This window comes from Jaculus jaculus, chromosome 1 (assembly GCF_020740685.1).
Source record: "Jaculus jaculus isolate mJacJac1 chromosome 1, mJacJac1.mat.Y.cur, whole genome shotgun sequence".
Classification (NCBI taxonomy): domain Eukaryota; kingdom Metazoa; phylum Chordata; class Mammalia; order Rodentia; family Dipodidae; genus Jaculus; species Jaculus jaculus.
Window position 1 is genome coordinate 304456281 of NC_059102.1, and position 16578 is coordinate 304472858.

Here is a 16578-nt window from a genome sequence, read left to right on the forward strand (position 1 = left end):
CTGGGATCTCTGATTCTGGCCAATGGGGTTATTGAAGAAGGGCAGGGAAAGGATCTATAGGATCTTGGATCTCTTTTAGGACAAGGAGGAGACTTGCCAGTTGTAGAGATTTATAGGAGCATGTTGAGATTTGAGAACAAACTTAAGTGCAGAGAGGCAAATTAGAGAACACTCCTTGTTATCACCAGCAATAGCATGAGAACCTTCCTATCCCATGTTTTCATCTCTACTTCATATATATCCTCCTTTCTAATTTTTGTTAAGCATTATGCCTATGAAGTCATTGCTCATTGCCAACTAATTTTCTTCTAATTTCTTGTGAATTTGAACAACTTATCATATACTTGTTGGGAATTCAATTTTGTGTATACTTTCTGGTCATATTTAAAATTGTATTTCTTATCTCCATCATACTGAATTTCAGGACCTTCTTATTTTACATATTCTAGATGTAAACCCATACAGCCTTTAGATATCACAAAAATTTTCCCATATCAATGTGGATTTCATATTTGGGCTTTAATCCATCTGTAGTTCACTTTGTTTATGAGATGAGTCAGGAGTTCCTCTATACATTTTTTCTATGTATTAGTCACTTTCATGTCACTGTGATAAAACAACAGAAATCATTTTTAAAGGTAGTATATCAGCTACTTTCTCAATGCTATGAAGAAACACCTGATCAGAAGCAACTCTTGTAAGTGGAATTGTTTATTTTGACCTACAATTCCAAAGAATAGCAACAGATTATGCTGGGAAAGGCATGACTGACCGGACTCTCCTATATGTAATCTAAATAAACTTACTAATTCACTAAATTAGCCTTGGGTGGAATCATTTCATTGGTCTATCATTTGTGTCCTTTCTGGGTTGAAAATACATTTGTTCATGTCTTAGCAGGAAATATTAACACAATACTTAGCTTCCCAAGTTCACAGATTACAGGTGTGTACCACCATGCTCAGTGACTTTGTGGATATCTCTAATGTCTTGAGAGATAATTGGACAAAATCCCCTCCTCTTTACTCTTAAAAAAAGTTAATGGCTATTTGAGCATGCTAAATCTGTTATATATGGTAGGACAAAGATAAAACTATCAGAAAATGTTCTAATAGACTGGTAACTGTAATTGTAATAATTTGAGAGAAGTGCTATCCTTAATATCATTACCATTATTAATATATGTGTAATGGGGCTGGAGGGATGGCTTAGCAGTTAAGGTGTTTCCCTGCAAAGCCAAAGGACCCAGATTCAATTCCCCAGGACCCACATTAGCCAGATGCACAAGGTGGCGCTTGCGTCTGGAATTTGTTTGTGGTGGCTGGAGGCCCTGGTGCTCCCATTCTCTCTCTCTCTCTCTCTCTCTCTCTCTCTCTCCCCTCTTTCTTGCTGTCAAATAAATAAAAATAAAATCTAAAAGTATGCATAATGATCCTACAGAAAGGACCTTATTATCATCTTCATGAATGAGTAATTAGAGAAACAAAATAGTATCAGTAATGGTTGGAGCCAGAGTTCATTCATACCTGTTGTGTCACTTCCATACACTATGTGCTCTTTCCATTACTGCTTTGTGCATGGCCCCTCTCCAAGCCATAAGATCTGATTAGCTCAGGAAAATTTACTAGACATTGAATACTGTTTATTACAATACATTGGGTAGATGTCTACTAATTGCCTCTACCTTCAATTTCATAATTTTAGTCTTCATGGGAAGGGGAAATTGATGTCTGTTTCTAATGTGAAAAGACAAGAGGGGATGAACTATCAAGTATAGTGTTTATCATCATACCTGGCCTTGGAGGGAAAGTTAAAGGACTGTGATGATAGTATGAATGGGGTTAAAAATTATCCTTTAACCCTCACACCAAAGACAACTGTATCATTATGATCTCAGGACTATTGTTTTTCTTCTCTAGCTTGGGTACATTATTCAGTGGCTGGTCAGGAAAACAGGAGCCAGTCTAAATGTGTTGGGCAATTTTTTAACTTTTAATTTTTTTAATTTTTAATATGAGAATGAAATACTAGATAAGGGTTGGAGATAGCTTAGTGGTCAAGGCACTTGCCTTCAAAGCCAAAGGACTTAGGTTCAATTCCCCTGGACCCACATAAGACATATGCACAAGGTGCCACAGATATCTAAAGTTAGTTTGCAGTAGCTGGAGGTCCTGGTGTGCCCATTCTCTCACTCTCTCTCTCTCTCTCCTATTTCTCTCTTTCCCTCAAATAAATCATAAAATGTTTTTAAAAATGAAATACTAGATGAGAAAAAGTCATGAAGGACACTTTTAAAAACCTTTAAAGTAGAGCACTCATGTTACAACCAACAATCCCAGTTTCCAAAAGAAATGAAATAGGCAACGTTTAGGAAAGAGGTTAGCCAAAGACTATGGGAAAGCCTCACATGGCCTCATGTGGCACATGGCATATACTTATTCATCATCATAAATGTATGCCAATTGATGGGCACAAACAAGAGGACCCTGGGTCAGGAATGGAGTTTCTCAGTGAGAACTGAGATTCTTCCACAGCCTCACTCAGTAATGCTATGTGCTTCATCTCCAGAAGGCACTCTGCAGCTGCTAGTAGGCTGCTGGTGGCTTTATCATAGAAACATGACAACACTCTATTTTCCCACCTTCCTCTAAGGTGGCGCATGTCACTCCTATAGTTTTAAACTGTGAATCTGATTTTGTCATTGTGCCATTTTAAATAACATGCCAGTGGCTTCCCTTTGATATTAGAATATAATTTGAACTCTTTACTAGACCTTCCACGACTTGGAAGTATATGGAATTTTCCTACTCTCCACCTTATTGCCCTCTATGCTCTTCCCCTCTCAACCCCACATGTCCATAAAGGCCTTTCAGATTGTCAAATGTGGCAAACTCTTTCCTACCTCAGAACCTTGCATTGAGATGCTACCTGGAATATTCTTTGCTCTACTTCTGTTCCATTTTTATAGGATCAGTTCTTAACAACCATTGGTCCTAAGATAAACACTACTTCCTCAAAGAGAACTCTACTGTTCACTCCATCTGAAAGAAATGATTCCTGTTAGTACTCTTAAGTTATTCTGGGGCATTTTCTTCTTTCTATTGGCACTTATCACAATTTACTATCACATACACACACACTTTAAAAAGTATATCTACCCTCTAATGTAAACTCCATGAGTATAAGCAGTATGTGTAACCTACTTAACATAGTGTCTAACAACTAATATGCACTCAATATATAATAATTTAAATAACCCTTCCCAGACCTTACAAGTCATGCTTTTATAAAACCTTGAAGTTACAACTTATTGACCTTATCAATTTATCAAATTTTTGTTCACAAACCCTGAACACATTAGAAGACAGTCAAAAGGAACTATATAGGTGTGGTAGTTTGATTCAGGTGTCCCCCATAAACTTAGGTGTTCTGAATGCTAGGTTCCCAGCTGATGGAGATTTGGGAATTAATGCCTCCTGGAGACAGTGGATTGTTGGGGGTAGGCTTACGGGTGATGTAGCCAGTTTCCCCATACCAGTGTTTGGCACAATCTATTGATCCTGTTGTCTATTTTATGTGGGCCAGGAGGTGATATCCACCCTCTGCTCATGACATCATTTTCCCTGCCATCGTGGAGCATCCCCTTGAGCCTGTAAGCCAAAATAAACCTCCTTTGCTCCACAATCTGCTCTTGGTTGGGTGATTTCTACCAGAAATGCCAACCTCATTGCAACAGTAAACTGGTACTGAGGAGTGGACTTGCTGCTAGACACCTGACTGTGTGGCTCTGGCCTTTTGGAGCTGATTTTCAAGAGGAATGTGGAAGAATTTGAAGCCTTGGTCTAAGAGATGCCTTGCAGTGCTGTAAGTACAGCTTGATGGACTATTCTGGTCAGAGTTAAAAGACCTGAATGCAATAAGAATTATGGACTGTGAGGTTTGGCTTATGAAGGTGAGAAAGAGCTTTGCTTGGACTCGGCTAACAGATTGTGTGAGAAGCTCACTGTTATGCCTATGTCCTGAGAAGTTTTGCAGGGTTGCTTTGCATAGAAATGAACTGGTTTGAGCAGAGGGATATGGAACAGAAAAAAAAAATCTTTTGGTGAACTGCTGCCCATTCAGCTGCAATTGAGAGATTACAACCTTTGAGACTGGGCCAGCTGACCTGCACTGGGGCAACAGGAAGAATATAGACTTTTTTGAAGGGGCCTGAGTGCTTAAGGAGTGTCCTGTTCTTCAAAGTCTGCTTTAGTCCCTCCTGGATTAACAAATTGGCACCCTACCTGGTATTGCGGAAATGCTGGAAAGAGAGGGTCATTGAGTGTGCAACACAGTCTTGTGTTTTGGAAATGGCCATGGGAAGTATGAAGCAAATTTGCTGGATGCCTGCATGGAGACCCCATGGAGCCATGAGGTTGAACCGTGGATTGCAGTGGGGACCAGTAGAGATGCCAGGACCATGAGATGGGTGCTAAGGAAAGCTGCTGGCCCTGATGAAGTTTTCCAGGACTGTGAGTAGCCTAGCTAGAGGGTGGAATTGGAATACCAGAGACTTGTTGCTGGTTAGAATTATCAGACTTGGAGATTTGTCATTGACTAGAGTTGTTGGACTTGAAGATAGAGAGTTTGATGTTTACCCTGGTTGTTTTAAATCATATATCACTTGGATAATTCTTTGCTATGCCCAATGCCATCTTCTGCAGTGTAAATGGTTATTCTGTGCAATTAGGGTTTTTTTTTTTTTTTTGCATTTTTAAATTAGTTTTCTATTCAGCAAATACAGGCAGTTTGGGACCATTATTAGGCTCATCTGTGACCTACCCCATCCCCAGTGGCCCCTTCTTATTGAGGTATATGGGTCATGCATTGTGGAGTTAGCCCACAGTTATTGGTATGATAAATGTCTCTGCATATCTTGATATTATGGCTCAGTTAAAATATCTTGGATTATGGGGATGTATAAACATCATTGGAATTGATAAAACCTATAGGGACTTTATAAAGTTGGATGGATGCATTGTATTTTATATCATGTATGGATATCAGTTTATGGAGGCCAGGGGTGGACTGTGGTAGTTTGATTCAGGTGTCCCCCATAAACTTAGGTGTTCTGAATGCTAGGTTACCAGCTGATAGTAATTTGGGAATTAAACTCTCCTGGAGGGCTCGAGAGATGACTTAGCAGTTAAGCACTTGCCTGTGAAGCCTAAGGACCCTGGTTTGAGGCTCGATTCCCCAGGACTCACATTAGCCAGATACACAAGGAGGCACAAGGGGGCGTCTGGAGTTTGTTTGCAGTGGCCAGAAGCCCTGGTGTGCCCACTCTCCTCTCTCTCTCTCTGCCTCTTTCTCTCTCTCTGACTGTCACTCTCAAATAAATAAATAAAAATAATAAAAGTATTTAAAAAAACTCTCCTGGAGTCAGCGTAATGTGGGGGCTGGCTTATGGGTGTTATAGCCAGTTTTCCCTTGCCAGTGTTTGGCACATTCTCCTGTTCCTGTTGTTCACATTATGTGGGCCAGGGGGTGATGTACACCCTCTGCTCATGCCATCATTTTCCCCTCCATCGTGGAGCTTCCCCTCAAGCCTGTATGCCAAAATAAACCTCTTTTCCCCCACAAGCTGCTCTTGGTTGGGTGATTTCTACCAGCAATGTGAACCTTACTGCAATACCAGGCTTACTGTCAAAGCATCTTTTCTTACTAATAATCCAAGGGGAGGCCAGGAATGTTGGCACATGCCTTTAATCACAGCACTTGGGAAGCAGAGGTAGGAGGATCACTGTGAGGTTGAGGCCACCCTGAGAATACATTGTGAATTCCAGGTCAACCTGAGCTACAGTGAGACCCTACCTCAAAAAAAACAAAAACAACAATAACAAAATACAAGGGATCCCAGGATAATCTTCAGACTCTTCTGCCTCCAGATCAAAACTCATCTCAGGACATCTCTGACGTCCTGGATTCAAAGTTGTCATTCCTTCATACATAGACTCTTTCTTCAAGGAGGACCATCAAATCTGTTTCAGTGAGATGTCTAGTGGCCAATCTGAGCATGCTAAAGCTCTGCAGTAACTATGCTGGTCAGCATTCACCCACAGCCCTTGCATGAAAGCACACACATTGTACAAAGATGAAACAGTACTGGAGTCCATGCAGTGGTTACTACATGTTATCAGTAACTAATTTTTGAATGTCTCAAAAAGACATGATTAACCACAAGTTAAGAGATTGTTGATCAATGTTGATCAGATGAATAATAGGACAAAGCCAAGTAACTTGGCTGAGGTCAGACCACCTTTGGACATTTGAGCCAAAATTTTTTAAACATTTTTTTATTGACAACATCCATAATTATAGACAATAAATCATGATTGTTGCCTCCCCTCCTCCATTTTCCCCTTTACAAATCCACTCTTCATCATATCTATTCTCACTCTCAATTAGTCTCACTTTTATTTTGATGTATTATCTTTTCCTTCTATTATGAGGGTATTATGAAGGTAGTGCTAAGCACTGTGTCCCTTTTATGTGTGTCTCTTGCCATATTGCTATAGCTAATACTTTTAGCACTATGTTAGATTAAAAAATATGGGGACAGTGGACACCCTTGTCTTGTTCCTGATATTAGTGGAAAAGCTTCAAGCTTTTCTCCATTTAGTATTATGTTGGCTGTAGGTTTGTCATAAATAGCCTTTATTATGTTGAGATATGTTCCTTCTATTTCCAGTCTTTGTAGGACTTTCATCATAAAGGGATGCTGGATTTTGTCAAATGCCTTTTCTGCATCTATTGAGATGATCATGTAAATTTTGTCCTTCTATTTATATACTGTATTACATTTATCAATTTGCATATGTTGCACTATCCATCCCTGCATCTCTGGGATAAAGCCTACTTGTTGAGAAGTTTTGCAACTGCAACTATGTTCATGTGGAAGACTGGTCTCTAATTTTCTTGTTTTGTTCTCTCTTTGACTTGTTTTGGTATCAGGGCAATGTTGGCTTTTTAGAAGGAGTTTGGTAGGATTTCTTCCTTTTCTACTTTATGGATTAGTTGGAGAAGCATTGTTGTCACTTCTATGAAGGTCTGGCAAAACTCACTAATGAATCCATCTGGGTCTGGATGTTTTTAGATGGGAGATTTTTTTTTTTGTAACTGCTTGGATCTCTGTACTTGTTAAATGATTTATCTCATCTTGATTTAATGTTGGCAGGTCATATAAATCTAGGAAATCATTTATTTCAGATTTTCTAACAATATATACATGTTTTTAAAGGATATCCTTATGATTTTTCTAAATTTCTCTGATATCTATTGTGATGCTGCCTTTTTCATCTCTAATTTTATTAATTTGTGTCTCTTCTCTCTTTCTTTTTTATGTTTATAAAAATACATTATTTTATTTTAATTTTTTATCTTTTCATAATTTTTATTAACATTTTCCATGATTATAAAAAAATCCCATGGTAATTCCCTCCCCCCCCCACACTTTCCCCTTTGAAATTCCATTCTCCATCATATTACCTCCCCATCTCAATCATTCTACTTACATATATACAATACCAACCCATTAAGTTCCCTCCTCCCTTCCTTTCTCTTCCCTTTATATCTCCTTTTTAACTTACTGGCCTCTGCTACTAAGTAATTTCCTTCTCACACAGAAGCCCAATCATCTATAGCTAGTATCCACATATGAGAGAGAACATGTGGCGCTTGGCTTTCTGGGCCTGGGTTACCTCACTTAGTATAATCCTTTCCAGATCCATCCATTTTTCTGCAAATTTCATAACTTCATTTTTCTTTACCACTGAGTAGAACTCCATTGTATAAATGTGCCACATCTTCATTATCCACTCATCAGTTGAGGGATATCTAGGCTGGTTCCATTTCCCAGCTATTATAAATTGAGCAGCAATAAACATGGTTGAGCACGTACTTCTAAAGAAATGAGATGAGTCCTTTGGATATATGCCTAGGAGTGCTAGAGCTGGGTCATATGGTAGATCAATCTTTAGCTGTTTTAGGAATCTCCACACTGATTTCTACAATGGCTGGACCAGATTGCATTCCCACCAGCAGTGTAGGAGGGTTCCTCTTTTTCCACATCCCTGCCAACATTTATAATCATTTGTTTTCATGATGGTGGCCAATCTGACAGGAATGAGATGGAATCTCAATGTAGTTTTAATCTGCATTTCCCTGATGACTAGTGACGTAGAACATTTTTTTAGATGCTTATATGCCATTTGTATTTCTTCCTTTGAGAATGCTCTATTTAGTAGCTCCATAGCCCACTTTTTGATTGACTTGTCTGATTCCTTATTTAACTTTTTGAGTACTTTGTATATCCTAGATATTAATCCTCTATCAGATATATAGCTGGCGAAGATTTTTTCCCATTCTTCAGGTTGCCTCTTTGCTTTTTTCACCATGTCCTTTGCAGTGCAAAATCTTTGTGATTTCACAAGTTCCCAGTGATTGATCTGTGGTTTTATTGCCTGAGCAATTGGGGTTGTATTCAGAAAGTCTTTGCCAAGACCAATATGTTGAAGGGTTTCCCCTAATTTTTCCTCTAGCAGTTTCAGAGTTTCAGGTCTGAAGTTAAGGTCTTTAATCCATTTGGACTTAATTCTTGGGCATGGAGAGAGAGAAAGAGCTATTTTCATCTTTCTACAGATATATATCCAGTTTTCCCAACACCATTTGCTGAAGAGGCTGTCCTTTCTCCAATGAGTGTTTTTGGCATTTTTTATCGAATATCAGGTAGCTATATCTACCTGGACTTACATCTGGGTCCTCTATTCTGTTCCACTGATGTACATGTCTGTTTTTGTGCCAGTACCATGCTGTTTTGTCTCTTCTCTCTTTCTTTTGATCAGTTTTGCTAAGGGTTTATCAATTTTGCTTATCCATTCAAAGAATTTTTTCATTGATTCTCTGTATTTTTGTTTCTGTTTCATTAATTTCTGCCCTAATCTATATTATTTCTTCCCATGTACTGATTTTTGGTTTACTGTCTTCTTCTTTTTCCAAGGTCTTAAGGTAGAAGTACTGAGTTTTTATTTGCAACCTTTCTAATGTCTTTTCTTCCTTTCTTTATTTCTTTCTTTCTTTGTTTTGGTTTTTTGAGGTTGGGTCTCACTTTAGCCCAGGCTGACCTGGAATTCACTATGGAGTCTCAGAGTAGCCTTGAACTCATGGCAATCCTCCTACCTCTGCCTCCCGAAGGCATGCACCACCACTCCCAGCTTCTAATTTCTTAATATAGGCACTTAAAGCTATAAATTTCCCTCTTAGGACTGCCTTCATTGTGTTCCAAAGGTTTGTGTTATCATTATCATTTGATTCTATAAAATTTTTATTTCCTTCGTGATTTATTCAATGACATGTTCATCATTTAGTAGTGTACTGTTTAGTTTCCATGATTTTGCATATGCTCTATAGCTTTTGTTGTTGCTGATTTGTAGATTAATCCCATTGTGATCAGATAAAGTACAAAGAATTATTTCAATTTTTTTGTATTTGTTAAGATTTGTGTCCTAATATATGGTCTGTCTCAGAGAATGTTCCCTGTGCTATGGAGAACAATGTGTATTCTGTAGCATTAGGATGGAATGTTCTGTAAATATCTGTTAGGTCCATTTGTTCCATGACATCATTTGATCCAGATGTCTCTCTGCTTATTTTTTGCCAGTTGACCTGTCAATTGATGAGAGTGGGGTATTGAAATCAACACCTACAATTGTCCTTGGTTTTATCTGTGACCTTAGTCTGATAGTATTTGCTTGATGAAATTGAGACCCATGTTAGGTGCATACATGTTTAGAATTGTAATGTCTTCCTCTTGAATAGTTCCTTTAACCAATATAAAATGACCTTCTTTAGCTTTCCTCAGTTTGTTGGATTGAAGTCTATCCTCCAGATATTAGGATAGCAACACCTGCTTTTTTCCTCAGCCCATCTGCTTAAGATACCATCTTCCATCCTTTCGCCCTAAGATAGTGTCTGTATTTTGTGGAGACATGACTTTCTTGGAAGCAAGAAACAGAAGGATCTTGCCTTTTAATCCAACCTGCAAGCCTGTTTCTTTTGGTTGGGGCATTGAGGCCATGGATATTAAAAGTTACTATTGAAAGGTATGTGTTTATTCTTGCCGATATTCTTGTTTCGTGGTGCTTTCTATTTTCCCTTTACTTCATTGTATTAATTATTATTTGAGTATGGATAATTTTTTTCCTGTTTCCTCATGTGTATGCTTTCCTTTCTCTCCAGTGTGAAGGATCCCTTCAAGTATTTTCTGCAGAGCTGGTTTAGTGGTCATATATTTCTTTAGCCTGTCTTTCTGTGTATGGAATAGCCTTATTTCTTCATAAATTTGGATGGATAGTTTTTTGACAGTTGTCATCTTTTAGAACTTAGCTTTTAATTTTTTAATTTTCTTTAAATTTTGTATTGAGTAATCTGCTGTTATCCTGATGGGTTTGCCTTTATAAGTGACTTGCTTTTTCTCTCTAACTGCTTTCAATATATTTTCTTTGGTTTGTGTGTTTAGTAGTTTAATTATAACATGGTGAGCAGAGGTTCTTTCCTGGTTTTGTCTGCTTGGTGTTTTAAAGGCTTCCTGTATCTGTATTGGCATCTCTTTCCCAATTTGGGGGAAATTTTCTTCTATGATTTTGTTGAAAACACTTACTATGCCTTTGGAGTGAAATTTTCCTTCTACTATATCCTGAATTCTTATGTTTGATATTTTCATAGTGTTCCAAATGCCTTGAAATTACCATTCATACCTTTCTATTAGCTTGTCTTTCCCTTTGTTGGACTATATTAGATCTGCTACTTGGTCTTCTAATTTAGATATTCTGTTCTTTCCTTCATCCATTATATTGGTGAGATTTTTTTACAGAGTTTTTTTTATTTGAGTTACTGTGCTTTTCATTTCATTTCATTCTAGTATTTCTGATTGGTTTTTCTTCAGTATTTCTCTTTCCTTACTCATGTCTTCTACTGAAATCTTTGTTTCTTAAAGGTGATTTCCTGTGTCATCCTTTAGGATTTTTTTCTTCTTTGACTCCTTTCATTTCATTTCTTCTTTGACTTTTTTGAACATAGTTATAATCATTTTTTTTAAATTTTTGTCATCTAAATCAGTCTCACTGGAGGTCAGTTCTGATAGATTTATAATTTTTGATGGGATTATATTGTCTTTATTTTTTGTGTTTCTTGAATTATAATGTAGATTTTTTGGTCTTGGGTTAATCTGATACTTGGGTTTTCTAATTGTCTGTAGTGTTTTTAAAGATGTAAATCTTATATTATATATCTTCAGAGTAGGAGCTTAAGGTGCCAGGTGTGACTCTTATAAGACTCCCAGAGGAACAGCAGAAGTAGCCATAGGTGTTAAAGTTTGCCTGCCATGCGAGTATTCTATTAGGCGGATGGAGAAAATTACTGGAAAATTCTAAAACTCAGCTGAACAATATATACATTCAATCAAAACCAACACTGAGTACTTATGCAAGAGTGGGATAATCTAACAAAATCAAAGTCCCTAATGGTGTGTGTTGCCCCACACCCTTAATCCTATCAACTAGGAGGCTGAGATTTCTGGTCTGTAAAGGGTTCCAGGTCAGCCTGGGGCCAAGTGAGACCCTGCCCCCAAGAGTTATAGAAGAAGAAGACAAAGGCACTATAAATCAGGAAGCAACAAAGGACAGCCCCAAAATCCAGCTTATCTAAGAATGACAATGCCAACCATCAATCCAATCTAACACATAACCTTCCCTGACATAGAAGGTGTGCTTAGCACTTCCAATGTAGAACTATATACGAGGCTTTCTGACAAATACTGATCTGGTGTAAGTGGGCCCTGTTACCTTTTGGGATGACTTTGGCCTCAGTTATGTTTTGTGTCTACTTGGGTCCCTCTTTATTGCACTGTGGGCTCAGCTAGGCTGGCTGTATCAGTGAGTCTTCTGCTCTGATTGCCTGTGCTGGGTGCTTTGTATCTGAGTTCCCTTCCCCAGATCTCTAGTGGTTTCCTGAGCTGGCAGTTGGAGAGGGAAGGCTCTGAAGGGTGCCTGAAGTTATACAAGGGCTGCATAGCTGGTTCCTATGATCCTCTTTCTCATGAGACACTCAGCTGGTCCCTGCTGTCTTCTCCTCTGGGTTTCTTTTTTTTTTTTTTTTTTTTTTGGTTTTTTGAGGTAGGGTCTCGCTCTGGTCCAGGCTGACCTGGAATTAACTCTGTAGTCTCAGGGTGGCCTTGAACTCATGGCGATCCTCCTACCTCTGCCTCCCGAGTGCTGGGATTAAAGGCGTGCGCCACAATGCCCGGCTTCCCTCTGGGTTTCTTGACTTTGCAATGAGGCTGGTATGAGTGTAAAATCCCTACACCTGGCTTCTGCTGTGGCTCACACAGAACTGGGTGGCTGCATGGACCAGTGCCATGGCAAGAGCTAATTCTACCTGCTTCTGGCTGTGAGAAGCTCTAGGTCTTTCCTGCTTCTCTGCTTAGATTAATAATTCCTTATACACCTTCACTTTTTAGTAGAAGAGCATGTTTTGATGTTTTGCTGCTTATTTCCCCCCTAGGTTGCTTTGGCATGGCTGCTAAGACACCATCTTATCTGAAAGTCTTGAGCCAAAAATTTAATTCCAAGGGGACTGATGAAAGAATGATAACAAAATAAAGATGCTCAAGACTGGCTCATAAGCACTGTCACCAATAAATAGAACTGAAGAGTTCAGTGCCTCAGGGTAGTGAGGAGGTAGGACAGAGTTGTGAAGTGAGACAGGGTAGTAAGGAGATAGCCCATCCCAAACAACATCCCTTCAGTGTAAAAGGCATGTGTCTTATGGGCTCTTGTTTGTTGTTCAGGCTTATCTCAGATTTACTCTGTCACCAAGGATGACCTTGAACTCATGATTCTCCTGTCCCCACCCCCAAGTACTGGGATTATAGGCCTATGCCACCATGCCTGGCTACTTTGTGGGTGCTTTTATGAGACCCTTTTTGATATTTGAACTGCTTCACCACAAAAGCACATGTCATGTTGGGTTAGTGGGAAAGAAGTGTCACCAAAGGCTGACTAAAATGTCAAGGTCGTTGCTTTTGTCACCCACTCTTTCCTCTCAGTCCGAGCAGATGCTGGTCAGAGTGTGCAGTAGGCTGCCTTGTGAGAATCCTAATCTTGGAACACTGAGTCTGAGCTGTGATTTTCTGTCTGTCATGGACCTTGGGACAAAAGAAATTACACTCTCAGCCCAGTGAGTAAAAAGAGTCAGACAGTTCTTGAACTAGTTGGTCATTTTACAAACCAGCTTCCTCCTTGGAGTCTTATTTGCAAACTAGCTGCAATGCTCCTTCCTCTGCTCACACTGTCTTTGTAGCAGAAACTTGGTGTTCTAAGGCTGAAAGTCAACAGCAGAGTGCAAGCAGAGTCAGGTCTTACTAAGGAGCTTCTTCCTACTTTAAGAGGGCTGCCTTGTGTGGGGAGGGAGGGTATTATCATGGGATATTTTTTATAATCATGGAAAATGTTAATAAAAATTGAGAAAAAATGCCAAAAAAATAAAATTAAAAAAAAATAAGAGGGCTGCCTTCTTGCTGCTGTTCCTATGACAGTTTCCTCCTTCCCTCTCTCTCTCCCCCTCTCTCTCTCTCTCTCTCTCTCTCTCCCTGCCCCCTCTCTCTCTGTTTATAAAATCACTAGCACTGTTGGGTTTAGTTCTCACCCTTATTATCTCACTTAGCCTTAATTTCCTCCTAAAGGCTCCTTTCCTAAATACTTTCCTAAAAGCTCCTTTTCAAATTGCAGTCAAATAAATAGCTACTGCTTCAACACATAAATTTGGGAGAGGAGCAGCATTCAGTTCACAGCTAATGTCTTTCCAATTTGAACCCCTGCATGACTCTACAATCTACACACTAAGATGGAGATCACTGAGCTTCGCAGATAGGAAAGTTCTCCCAAGATCCCATAGCCAGTGAGTGTAAGAAAATATGGCCAGTGTTCTTCATATTCTAGATGTCTAGAAATGCAAAACCACAAGTATTTGTCTCTGGTCAAGTCTATCCACATGTGTCTTTAACACCTAATGAGCTCAAGGCACCATGGAGAGTACAAGGATAGGACAATGTTCACAGCCCAGAACTTTAAAATGTTCACAGTGGGTCATGTTCCTAGTGTTATCTTCACATTCCTCAATTTCAACTGGATTTTTCTGGCTCTTGTGGATAGGGATAAATACTTATTTATTTAGTACCTACTGTATTCCAGATAGTACATTAGTGGTCCCTTGAGGTAAGTAGTATTATTCTTGTTTTACAGCTGATTCAAAGCAGTTAAAAGGAGCTTGTGAAATAGTTGAACTTAATATGAATTCAGGTCTTTTCAACAGATCACACTTTCACCAGCTGGTTTTGTCTTCTCATCAGTCCTCTCCTGCGCAGATTTTCACATTTCCTCAGAATGCATTCAACAAATAAGATCCCCCTTCTGCAGCTGGCTTTGCTGCTGTGACCAAATCCCTGTTAAGAAATAACTTAGCCGGGGCATGGTGGTGCATGCCTTTAATCCCAGTACTTGGGAGGCAGAGGTAGGAGGAGCTCGAGGCCACGCTGAGACTACATAGTCAATTCCAGGTCAGTCTGAACTAGAGTGAGACCCTACCTCAAAAAAAAAAAAAAAAAAATGGAGGGAGGGTTTGTTTCCGCTTTCAGTTGGAAGGAATACAGTCCATCATGGGGACAGATAGCTTGGTGGCAGCTTGAGAGCTGAAGTCAGGAAGCAGAAAATGGACAGGAAGTAGGGGCAGGATTTACAACTTCAAGAACCTATTCTAGTGATCCACTTCCTGCACCTCCTAAAGATTCTATAAACTGGGGACTTCTGGTTAAGATGGCAGCATAGGTACCATGCCAAAGCAGCCTAGGGGGGAAAAAAGACCAAAAAAACTCAGCAAAATACACACTTTTACTAAAAAGTGAGGTGTATAGGAAATTGAAATGGCAGCGGAGAAGCAGAAGAGATCCAGAGCTTCCAGAGCCCGCACAGACTGGCAAAAGTGGCTCCGGCAGCTCCGCCAACTGTGGTGGCGGCAGCGCAACAGAAAGCGGTCAGACTCGGCTCCAGCTGCAGGAAAATCCAGGTGTGGGGATTTTCCGCTCACACCGGCGCTCTCCACAGCTCAGGAAACATGAAGGGACAGCAGCAGCGAGCAACGGAGGAGCAGACAACAAGGTAGAAGAACACGTGGAGCAGCGAGAGAACCAGAGCAGCTGCAGCTCCCTCCCCTCCCCCACCGCCTGAGCCCAGCTCCGGCAAACAGAGAAGCGGTCCTGGGACCCGGCCACACCAACTTGAGCCAACAGTGGGACCCAAGCAGGAGCAGAGTTCGGCAGCAACATCAGTGGCTCCAGCACCGGAAACAGCGGCCCCAGCAGTAGCAGCTCCAGTCGAGGCAGCAGTGGCAGACCCAGCAGCAGCAGACCCAGGAGTGGCAGCAGTGGCAGATTCCACAGCAGCAGCTTCAGTGGCAGCAGCGGCAGCAGACACAGCAGCAGCAGCTTCAGCAGCAGTGGTGGCTCCAGCAGTGGCAGCTACAGCAGCAGCAGAGGCAGCAGCAGCAGTGGACCCAGCAGCAGCAGCTTCAGCAGCAGCATCTACAGACCCAGCAGCAGCAGCTTTAGCAGCAGCAGTTCCAGCAGCAGGGATGCTGATCTGCAGGGCCACACTTGCCAGGCTCGGTTTGCCCCGCAGGAAAAGCCAGTGCCCAGCTCCAGAAATCAGAACAGCAGCCCGACCACCCAGGCAGCAACTTGACTGAGACCAAAATCATTCAAGGTAACTGGGATTGAACCAGGGAAGGGTCTCACTTGGTCACAAGCTGACTTGGATCCCTCAACAGATCAGAAATCTTAACCTCTGTGTTGATAGAGGATCTGGTCGTTATAATAACTACTCTTGCATACATACTTGGGGCTGTTTTTGATTGAATGTGTACAGTGCTTAGTTAAATTTTAGAATCTACCTGTATTTTATTCCACTCAGCCTGCTTGAATACTCCCATAGCAGGGAAACTCAACCCCTAGGAACATCTTTGTAGATACTCTGAGAGTCTTAAGAGCCACACCTAACACCTTAAGCTCCTACCCTGAAAATATATAACATCAAATCAATTGATACAGCTAAGAATACCCAGCTAGCTAGAAAATCCAAGCATTAACTTAATCCAAGATGCAAAAATATATACATTATAACACAAGAAACACTAAAAAGCAAGACGATATAACTCCACCTAAAAGTATTAATGCATCAGAAATGTCCTCCAGCGAGAACGAGTTAGAGGAAATGCCTGAGAAAGAGTTCAACTCCTACCAAATCAGAGAGCCAAAGCCTCAGAGGCCCCCAACACCTCAGCACTGAAGCGGACCAAAAATGAACCCAACATGGCTCAGGGAAATCTTGTGGAAGAGGGGGCGGAAAGAATGTCAGAGTTACATGTTGGGTCATGATTTGCAGAGACATTTATCACACTAATAACTGGGGGCTAACTCCACAATGCACGACC